The sequence below is a fragment of the Triticum aestivum genome, chromosome 1A (genome assembly GCF_018294505.1).
Source record: "Triticum aestivum cultivar Chinese Spring chromosome 1A, IWGSC CS RefSeq v2.1, whole genome shotgun sequence".
NCBI classification, from domain to species: Eukaryota; Viridiplantae; Streptophyta; class Magnoliopsida; order Poales; family Poaceae; genus Triticum; species Triticum aestivum.
In genome coordinates this window covers 56,536,492-56,546,159 of record NC_057794.1, presented here as the reverse complement: position 1 = coordinate 56,546,159, position 9,668 = coordinate 56,536,492, and positions in this window count along the sequence as shown.

The following is a 9,668-nucleotide window of genomic DNA, read 5'->3' as shown; positions in this document are numbered from 1 at the left end:
CCTTTGAGCTCGTGTTCTTCCCCCATTGTTGACCTTCTTCGAGCTTGCTAACTCTCAATCCCTCCATGGATTCTTGCTAGTTTTTGAGGGAAAAGAGAGAGGAGATCTAGATCCACGTTTCCACCAATCACTTTCTCCTCTAGGTGAGGGGAACCCCTTGGATCTAGATCTTGGAGTTCTTGGTGTTCTCCTTCTTGTTCTTCCTCTCATTTTCCTCCCTAGCATTAGTTGCTTCGGTGGGATTTGAGAGAGAAGGACTTGGGCACTCCGTGTGCCCTTGCCATTGCATTTGGTGCATCGGTTTGAGTTCTCCACGTGATACATGGAAGTTACAAGTTGAGAAGCTTATTACTCTTGGGTGCTTGGTACCCTTGAGCTTGTTCCTCTTGGGTGCTTGGGCGCCCTAGATGGTTGGTGGTGTTCGGAGCTCAATCATTGTGGTTTAAAGCTCCGGGCAAGCGTCGGGGTCTCCAATTAGGTTGTGGAGATCGCCCCGAGCAATTTGACGGGTACCGATGACCGCCCCCAAGGGTTGCCAAAGTGTACGGGTTCGGTGACCGCCCCCAAGGGTTGCCATTTGTACAGGTTCGGTGACCGCCCTCAAGGGTCCCTTAGTGGAATCACGTCATCTTGAATTGTGCGAGGGCGTGAGGAGATTACGGTGGCCCTAGTGGCTTCTTGGGGAGCATTGTGCCTCCACACCGCTCCAAACCGAGATTAGCATCCGCAAGGGTGTGAACTTCGGGATACATCGTCGTCTCCGCGTGCCTCGGTTATCTCTTACCTGAGCCCTTTACTTATGCTCTTTACTTTGTGATAGCCATATTGTTTCTTGTCATATATCTTGCTATCACATAGTTGTTTATCTTGCTTAGTATAAGTTGTTGGTGCACATAGGTGAGCCTAGTTGTTGTTGGTTCTGTGTTTGACAAATTAACCGCTAGGTTTATTCCACATTTGTTCAAGCCTAAACCGTAATTATTTTAAAGCGCCTATTCACCCCCCTCTAGGTGACATCCACGATCCTTCAATTGGTATCAGAGCATCGTCTCTCTTTGTTAGGCTTAACCACCTAGAGAGTAAAGATGTCGACTAGGGGATTAGGATTCTCTGACACTCTTAGTTTCGGTGGCATAAATTTTGATGTTTGGGTAATTCGCATGCTTAATCTCTTTAGGGTCGTGGACCCAAATTTAGAGCGAATTGTAGATGTGTGTTTTTCTCCTCCAAAGGATCCCCTAAGATTATCTTTAGAGGATGAGAAAAACTCTTATCTCAATGCTCAAGCTTTTAATGTGCTTTTCGATGCTTTGAGCAATGTAGTTATATTTCAACTCATGCCGTTCTGGGATGCTCATGAGTTGTGGACAAAGCTTCAAGATAAATATGGCGTGTACAAGTTTTGTGGGGATGATTGTTCTCCCTCCACCTCCGGCCGTGTTGTGTTCTCAACTTCTTCTACTTCACATACGTGTGGTTTGCCACAAGGTAATGACATGGTGAGTAGTGGTGTTCATTGCAATGATGATAGTGGGCTCATTGTTGATAATCCTTCATCACTTTCTTATTGAAATGCTTCATCTTTGGACTTTAGCACTTCGAGCACTCCAAATGTTTCACATGCTTGTGTTGATAGTCCTTGCATGTCATGTAGAAATTGCTTGACTAAATCTCATGATGATATGCTTGCTATATCTTGTTGCCATGATGAAAATGCATGTATTTCCTCGAGTTGTTGTGCTAACAATGTAGAGGAAACTCAACACTCCATGGAACAAGATGTGGTCTTGGATGGTGCTTCAAGGGATCCTAAATCATCATCTATTGCATTTTGCCTTATGGCCAAGCCTTCAAAGGTATCTCCCACTTTGAATCCCAATATATCTTGTGATGATATTGATGATGGCAAGAGTGATGATGATGTTGATTATGATGAAGAGAATGATGATGTTGCCTCCTTAAAAATTAAGGGGGAAATGATTTTTAAAGCTCTTCTTAAGAATAAAATTGCTCGTTCCAACTTCATGGAAATCATGTCTATTGCTACTGAGGGCAAGAAATATATTGATGAGTTGGAATCTCGTCTTGAGAAGCATGAGGTCACCATTTATAAAATGGAAGGTCATGAGCGTGATTACGCTAATGAGATTGCGGACCTCTCTCAAGCTCTTGAACTTGAACAAACCACCAAGGAATCTCTTGAGGAGACTTTTGCTCTAGAATTATCTAGAGTGAGGGAATCTCGTGATAGAGCTCTTGTGGTGGCCAATGATTTTGAAACTAAAAATGCTAAGCTTGAAGTTTCTCATGCTAGACTCCTTGATGATTTTGAGCACCTCGGAAATGGCTCAAGGGTCATTAAGGGTGAGCTCATCAAACTCACCGAGTCTCATGCTCAACTTGAAGCTTCTTATTTAAAAGAGCTTTCCAAGTTGTCCTCTCCTCTTGGTGCTAATGATGATGCTTGTGCTACTAACTCTATTACTTGTGAAGCATCCATTTTGAAGGAGAATGTTGAGCTACGGGCTCAACTTGAGTTGCTATCTAGCAATTATGGGAAATTGGAAGAAAGTCATGAAAAGCTCTCAAGCTCTCATGATGATCTTCTAGTATCCCATAATGTGCTAAAGATAGCTCATGAGGCCATGATTGCTAAGGTAATATCTAGTGAGCCTCATGTGGATACTAGCACTACTTCTAGTCAAAATGCTATGTTGCCATGTGCTAGTCCTTGTAATTCATCTACTCACAATGTTGGTACATCTTGTGATGAATTGCTTTCCTTTCCTTGTTGCTCTAACAATGAAGCTTATACTTCCTCTAGTACTTGTGTTGAGACTAACCATGTAGAGGAAATCGAAGAGCTCAAGGCCCAAGTCACTTCTTTGAAGAAAGACTAGGAAAAGAGTCATGAAGGAAAATTCACACTCAACAATATCTTGAGTGTGCAAAAATCCCCCAATGACAAAGGTGGACTTGGATTCAACTCCAAGAAGAATAAGAAGAAGTCCAAGATGAACAAAAAGAAGGGCCAAGAACAAGTCAAGAATTCGGCCAAGATTGTTTGCTTCAAGTGAAAAGTAGAAGGGCATCATGTTAGATCTTTCCCATTGAAGAAGAAGGCCATTAGTGACAAGCAACAAGGGAAGCGGCCACAAGTTCGATCTCATTCTCAACCACAAGTTGAAGAAAGTCCTCTTCCCAAGAATCCTCAAGCTAATGCTTCTCAAGTTGAGAAATCAAGTGAGAAGAAAGTGAAGAGTAGATGTTGCTACTTATGTCGTGAGAAAGGTCACCTCGCCTCTTCATGCACTAGTGGTAACTTATCCAACCCAATTATTATTGATGATATCTATTCTCTTGGGAAGGATAAGGTTGGCAATGTGTTTGCCAAAGTTGTTGGTACTCAAAGTGGTGTCAAGAAGAGAACCATTTGGGTAGCCAAGCCTATTGTGACTAACCTCTTAGGACCCAACTTGGTTGGGGACCAACAAGCTCAAACTTGATCAATAGGTGTTGTTGGAGGGCATTGGAGACTTGGCTGCTTTATGAAGAATTAAGGGGACTTCATCATTCTAATTGTCTCAAGCCAAGTCATTCGGATTATCAAGTTTCTATCTTTTATCCAATGTTCATCCATGCGGTAACTCGTGCTTAAAGTGTTTACATTGATAGTTACTTACCCCTTTGCATGTTTGATTTTGTTCCTTGCATGTGTTTGTATATGTTGTGCTTCCAACTTGATTATCTTGAGCAATCAAGTATGTGTGTGTTGGTTTGCACATCATGTACGTGTGTGTCATGCATTGAGCCTTTTGCATCTTGTTCATTTCTTAGTTGGCTCTTGTGAAAGATTAATGGAATATCCCATTATGGGGGAGTGATGTGCTTTGTGCACCTCACAATCCTATATATGTGTGTACATGAGTAATACCATCTAGTATTGATATTTCAAGATTATCTAGTCGCTATGTGGTATGTCTTCTCATGAGAAATTCAAATTCTAAATTGTCCATTAATCATCTCTTGTTGGATCGTTTTTCTGCCTCTTGTTTATCTTTAATTGGTATCACATTATGGGGGAGTAATATGCTATGTGTATATTACTAGCCTAGAAAATGTGTACATTTGAGATATTATCACCTAGAATTGATATTGTAAATTATCTTGTTCCTAGGTGGCATGTTAGCTCTACAAGTTGCAATTTGCTTTTTGTTTGGTGTGAAGATGATGTCGGATATCCTTGCTATCTACCACCAGGAATTATTTCCAAATACTTCTTGTCTTTTGACAATTGGTACTCACTTATGTGTGGTAGAAATTATTGATCATCTTTACATTGGCCTTTGCTTTTATTTGCTTTATCTCTTGCCTAGGATTGTGTCAACTCCCATTGTATTCCATACCACTTGTGGATCTTGTTATTTACTTGAGCTTGTCTAGTGTTTGTATAGATATAGTGAAAGTGGTGATCCCATCTTGTGCTTTTTGTATTGAAATGCAAATTCTCTATAATGCACAATGCTTGGGGGAGCTATCCTATTCTTCTTAGAACGCTCACCTTGTGATCCTTATCAAGTGTGTGTTGGTGGAATGCAAACCGTTTCTTTTTGGTACTTTGTGCCATCATGAAACTTTGTAGAGCACTTGGTTTGTTTGGAACCATCCTCTCTTTTGGGAGTTTGACATCTTTATTTTTGAGTGTATCAATGGATATCTCATTCCTTGATGTATCTTTTTGGATATCCTCCAAGTGATGATTTATTCATTTGGTATCTTTTCTTCGCTTGGTATTTCCTTGTCTTTTGGTCTCAGTTCTTGAAAGTCTTGAGCATGCATATTTACTTCTTGTAGTTTCTTTGGCATGCTTTCTTTCTTTGACCCAATATATAGGGGGAACTCCACTAAGTCTCAAATTGGATGAGATGTGCATGCAATTCATTTTCATATCTATATGCACATATTTATGTGGAGTTTGTCCTATGTGTTGCTGGTTCTCTAACTCTTTGGTCCCAATGAGTTTGGGTACCATTTTGTTTGTGTTGTTGTTCTAGGAACAAGTGGAGATGCATTGGATGCTCGGCTCACTCACAAGGAAGGTGGTGTCACCATGTGCTTATTGGAGTCAAGCTAGGATGATTAATGAACTACTATCTACCTTTAATTGGTATCTACTACATCCATCCAATGGTATCTTGGTAACAAGTATCATCATCTACTTCATGCACACATTTCTTGCATCAACCTTTCGTAGGTTGTATCATGGCATGTTATCCATTCTCTCTTGTGATACTTGTTTCCTTTCTCAAAGCATCCCAACAATGATGTCTTGTTGCTAGTTGTGATGTCTTTGATGTTTGTGTGGTTGGAATTCATTTATATGCAATAAGACCATATCTAGCCTTGTGCTATGCTCTCAAGCAAATATCTTATTGGTATATGTATGACTTCCTTTTGGATATCTTGTTCCTTCATGCTGTAACTATTTCGGGTGTACATCCTTCTTTGTAGATATATATCATCATGATTTCGTGTACCTAGAACCTTATACACTTGAGAGAAATTACATCTCCAGATGATATCCTTTCTTTCACGTCCACCTTGTCTCTCTTTTGTTATTTCTTTGGTGGCTCCGTGAAAGCTTTTGCCTTGAGTGTGTGTCGTATCTCGTTGCATCTTGATGCACTCTTGTGTGGTGAAGATTATTTTCCTCATGCTTATCTTTACGAGGCTTTTGCCATCTTAATTGGTATCCCTCGTCTTGATGAGGCTTTCTTGTTCTATCTTCACCACGGGTTGTCACAAGCATAGGTTCTCTATATGCTTATTAGTAAGCTTGTGAACCCATTTGCTAGTTGTGTGTGGGAATGATAGGCCTTGCACCGTGCGCCTCATTCTTCCAAGACTATGTTGATGCTTAATGCTCATCCGTACATTAGTCTTCTCAAGTGCTTTGCCATGACTCACACACATCATTTTGGTTGAGCCTACTCTTAAGTTGCCTCTTTTATATGTTGCTCAATCATGTGTTTGTTGCAAGTGCTAGGCTTTGTTTCCTACATGCTCACTTGCACTTGTTGTGAGTTTCTATTGATTTTCGGGGAGTGATGATCTTATTTTGTGCACTTGGTATCCTAATGCAAATGTTGTAAGGAGTGCACAAATCATGGAGAGCTTCACTAGTGTCTTTAGAACACTCTATTACTCTCTTGCATTTGTCGTGAGGTTCTATTGATCTTGGGGGAGTGACGATCCTATTTTGTGCTCATTGTATCCAATTACAAAACTAAATTGTGCACAAATCATGGGGAGCTTCTCTAGTTTCTCTAGAACACTCCTTTGCTCATATCATAATTTATTTCTTTCATATGGCACGTAGGATCATTGTTCTAGTTGGCTCAATTGATATTCGTTGATTGCTTGCTTCAATTGGTATATTTTGATTGCCTGATTGCTTGTTTCTCTCTTTTTTATGTCTTTGTGGCATATCATTATTTTGCTATCTTTGTGCCTCAACATAGTTTGTGTTCCTCCAAGTATTTACCTTTGGTTATGTGTGTTGCATTTCACTCACTTGTTGATAAATACACAACTTATGGAGGACCACAATTTATATTGGCCTTCTAAGCTTTTCGCCCATTTTGGCAATCGATGCCAATGGGGGAGAAGTTTCAGAGAGTTTTGTGGAGAAGTTTAGAGAGTTATCTCTTCTAGCTTTGGTTTGTTCCTAAGCATACGCATCTCCTACGCATGCATTATTGGTTGTTGCATAGCATGGTGATGCATAATTCCTCCTACGCATGCATTATTGGTTGTTGCATAGCATGGTGATGCATAATTCTTTATATAAACTCTCTTGAAAGTGATTGTCATCAATTACCAAAATGGGGGAGATTGAAAGGACATGCGGTGCCCCCATGTGTGGTTTTGGTAATTGATGACATTCTCTATGGACTAATGGTTGCATTGAGTTATATTTGAAGGATTTGTCCATAGGCATTTCTTGAAGTCCATGTGTTGGTTTCAAGGAGTTTATGTGTTGACCAAGGTGCTATTAAGGAATTATCCAAAGATTGGTCATGTGAGTGTTGAGCTTATTGCAAGCATTTCTTGAAGAAGAAGATTGTGTGATCATTCATGTTTACCCTCATGACATCATCCAAACGAAGAGAGTTGGAAATATTCAAAGTTGATCAAGACTATGTCAAGAGTGAATCAAGTTGATCAACTCACAAAGCATAAAAGATGTACCGAGAGGGATCAAGTGATCCCATGGTATGGTAAGCATTGTCCATTGCACTTTGTGTACTAACCCATGGTCTATGTGAGAGTTCTATGTGGGGTTAGGTACGTGTCCATGGGCTTGCATCAAGAGGAAGATATCATACACCCCATGGAAAGGATGACATCAAGTGGTGATCGTCATCAAGATTGCCGTGTGCAAGTTTAGGTGGAGCACCAATGAAGAGATCAAGTTCTTAAAGCTTGCCATCCATTGTGGTTTCAATGGACTTGTGAAGATGTGCCGAAGAGTGGCTCACCCATAGTGAAGTATGGGGGAGCAATCATCTAGTCTTCATCGAGCCAACACAATCAAGAAAGATGGTCCAACTTGAGGGAGTCAAGATCATCATCATCTAGCTCAAGTGGACCATGTGCAAGGCAAAAGTTTTCCCTTGATAGGCTTTCTATTTTACCGGTCTCGTGGTGGTAGTTGGGAGACCGGGTTATAGGATCGTTTGTCGTACTATCAAGGGGGGCTCTCAAGTTGGTGGCTTGATCGTATCGTTAGTAGAGAGATCAAACCATTGCATCCTTGCATCATGTTTCTTGGTTCTTGTTTGGTTCTCTTTGTGAGTCTTAGAGCTTATGGTCATCTTGATGACAAGCTTGAGTTCATCGAAAACGGAGTTCGCATGCGTCTTCTATGATGTTTTCGATGTTGAAGGTTTTACCGGTCTTATCCGAGGAAGGGTTCTCACCATTTTCTTATGGGCATTTTCTATTTTGCTTCTTATTGATATTTCTTTTAATATTGCGTTAGCCCTTGTCGCTAGCTTTCCAACAAACTTGGTTTCATCGAATTCGGAGTTAGTTTGCAAAAGTTGTGGCAGTTTTGGTGTTCTGAAAAGGCTGCAGCGGTACTACCGCGAATTGGAGCGGATGTAAGTTTTTACTACCGCTCCAGAGCGGTACTGTCGCGGCTTCTACAGCGTTAGTACCGCTCCGGACCAAAAACTCGTCCCAAGTCCTGCGGTGGTAGGCCCGGATGTATTTTTTTAGTATCGCTCGCTAGTAGTAGTACCGCTACACTTTGCGGTAGTACCGCGATCCCTAGCGGTAGTATCGTGAGGACGAGCGGTAGTACCGCTCCGGCGGTTCTTCTGGCCTTTTGCCTCCTTGCTGTTGTTTTTCAAAGGGGTACTAACGCCCTAGCGGTAGTACCGCTCCTTGGAGCGGTAGTACCGCTTTATGCGGGCTGTGAGCATAACGGTTGGATTTTTCCCCACCTATAAAAGGGTGCCTTCTTCCCCAATGAACCTTATCCTTTGAGCTCGTATTCTTCCCCCATTGTTGACCTTCTTCGAGCTTGCTAACTCTCAATCCCTCCATGGATTCTTGCTAGTTTTTGAGGGAAAAGAGAGAGGAGATCTAGATCCACGTTTCCACCAATCACTTTCTCCTCTAGGTGAGGGGAACCCCTTGGATCTAGATCTTGAAGTTCTTGGTGTTCTCCTTCTTGTTCTTCCTCCCATTTTCCTCCCTAGCATTAGTTGCTTCGGTGGGATTTGAGAGAGAAGGACTTGGGCACTTCGTGTGCCCTTGCCATTGCATTTGGTGCATCGGTTTGAGTTCTCCACGTGATACGTGGAAGTTACAAGTTGAGAAGCTTATTACTCTTGGGTGCTTGGTACCCTTGAGCTTGTTCCTCTTGGGTGCTTGGGCGCCCTAGATGGTTGGTGGTGTTCGGAGCTTAATCATTGTGGTGTAAAGCTCCGGGCAAGCGTCGGGGTCTCCAATTAGGTTGTGGAGATCGCCCCGAGCAATTTGACGGGTACCGGTGACCGCCCCCAAGGGTTGCCAAAGTGTACGGGTTCGGTGACCGCCCCCAAGGGTTGCCATTTGTACGGGTTCGGTGACCGCCCTCAAGGGTCCCTTAGTGGAATCACGGCATCTTGCATTGTGCGAGAGCGTGATGAGATTACGGTGGCCCTAGTGGCTTCTTGGGGAGCATTGTGCCTCCACACCGTTCCAAACGGAGATTAGCATCCGCAAGAGTGTGAACTTCGGGATACATCATCGTCTCCGCGTGCCTCGGTTATCTCTTATCCGAGCCATTTACTTATGCTCTTTACTTTGTGATAGTCATATTGTTTCTTGTCATATATCTTGCTATTACATAGTTGTTTATCTTGCTTAGTATAAGTTGTTGGTGCACATAGGTGAGCCTAGTTTTTGTAGGTTCTATGTTTGACAAATTAATCGCTAGGTTTATTCCATATTTATTCAAGCCTAAACCGTAATTATTTTAAAGCACCTATTCACCCTCCCTCTAGGCGACATTCACGGTCCTTCAAGCTCGAATGGCAGGGAGAAGCTAATTAATTTGCAAAAATAGAGGAAATTTAGTATAGAACATGGACTGCCTAGTACTTCAACAAAACTTG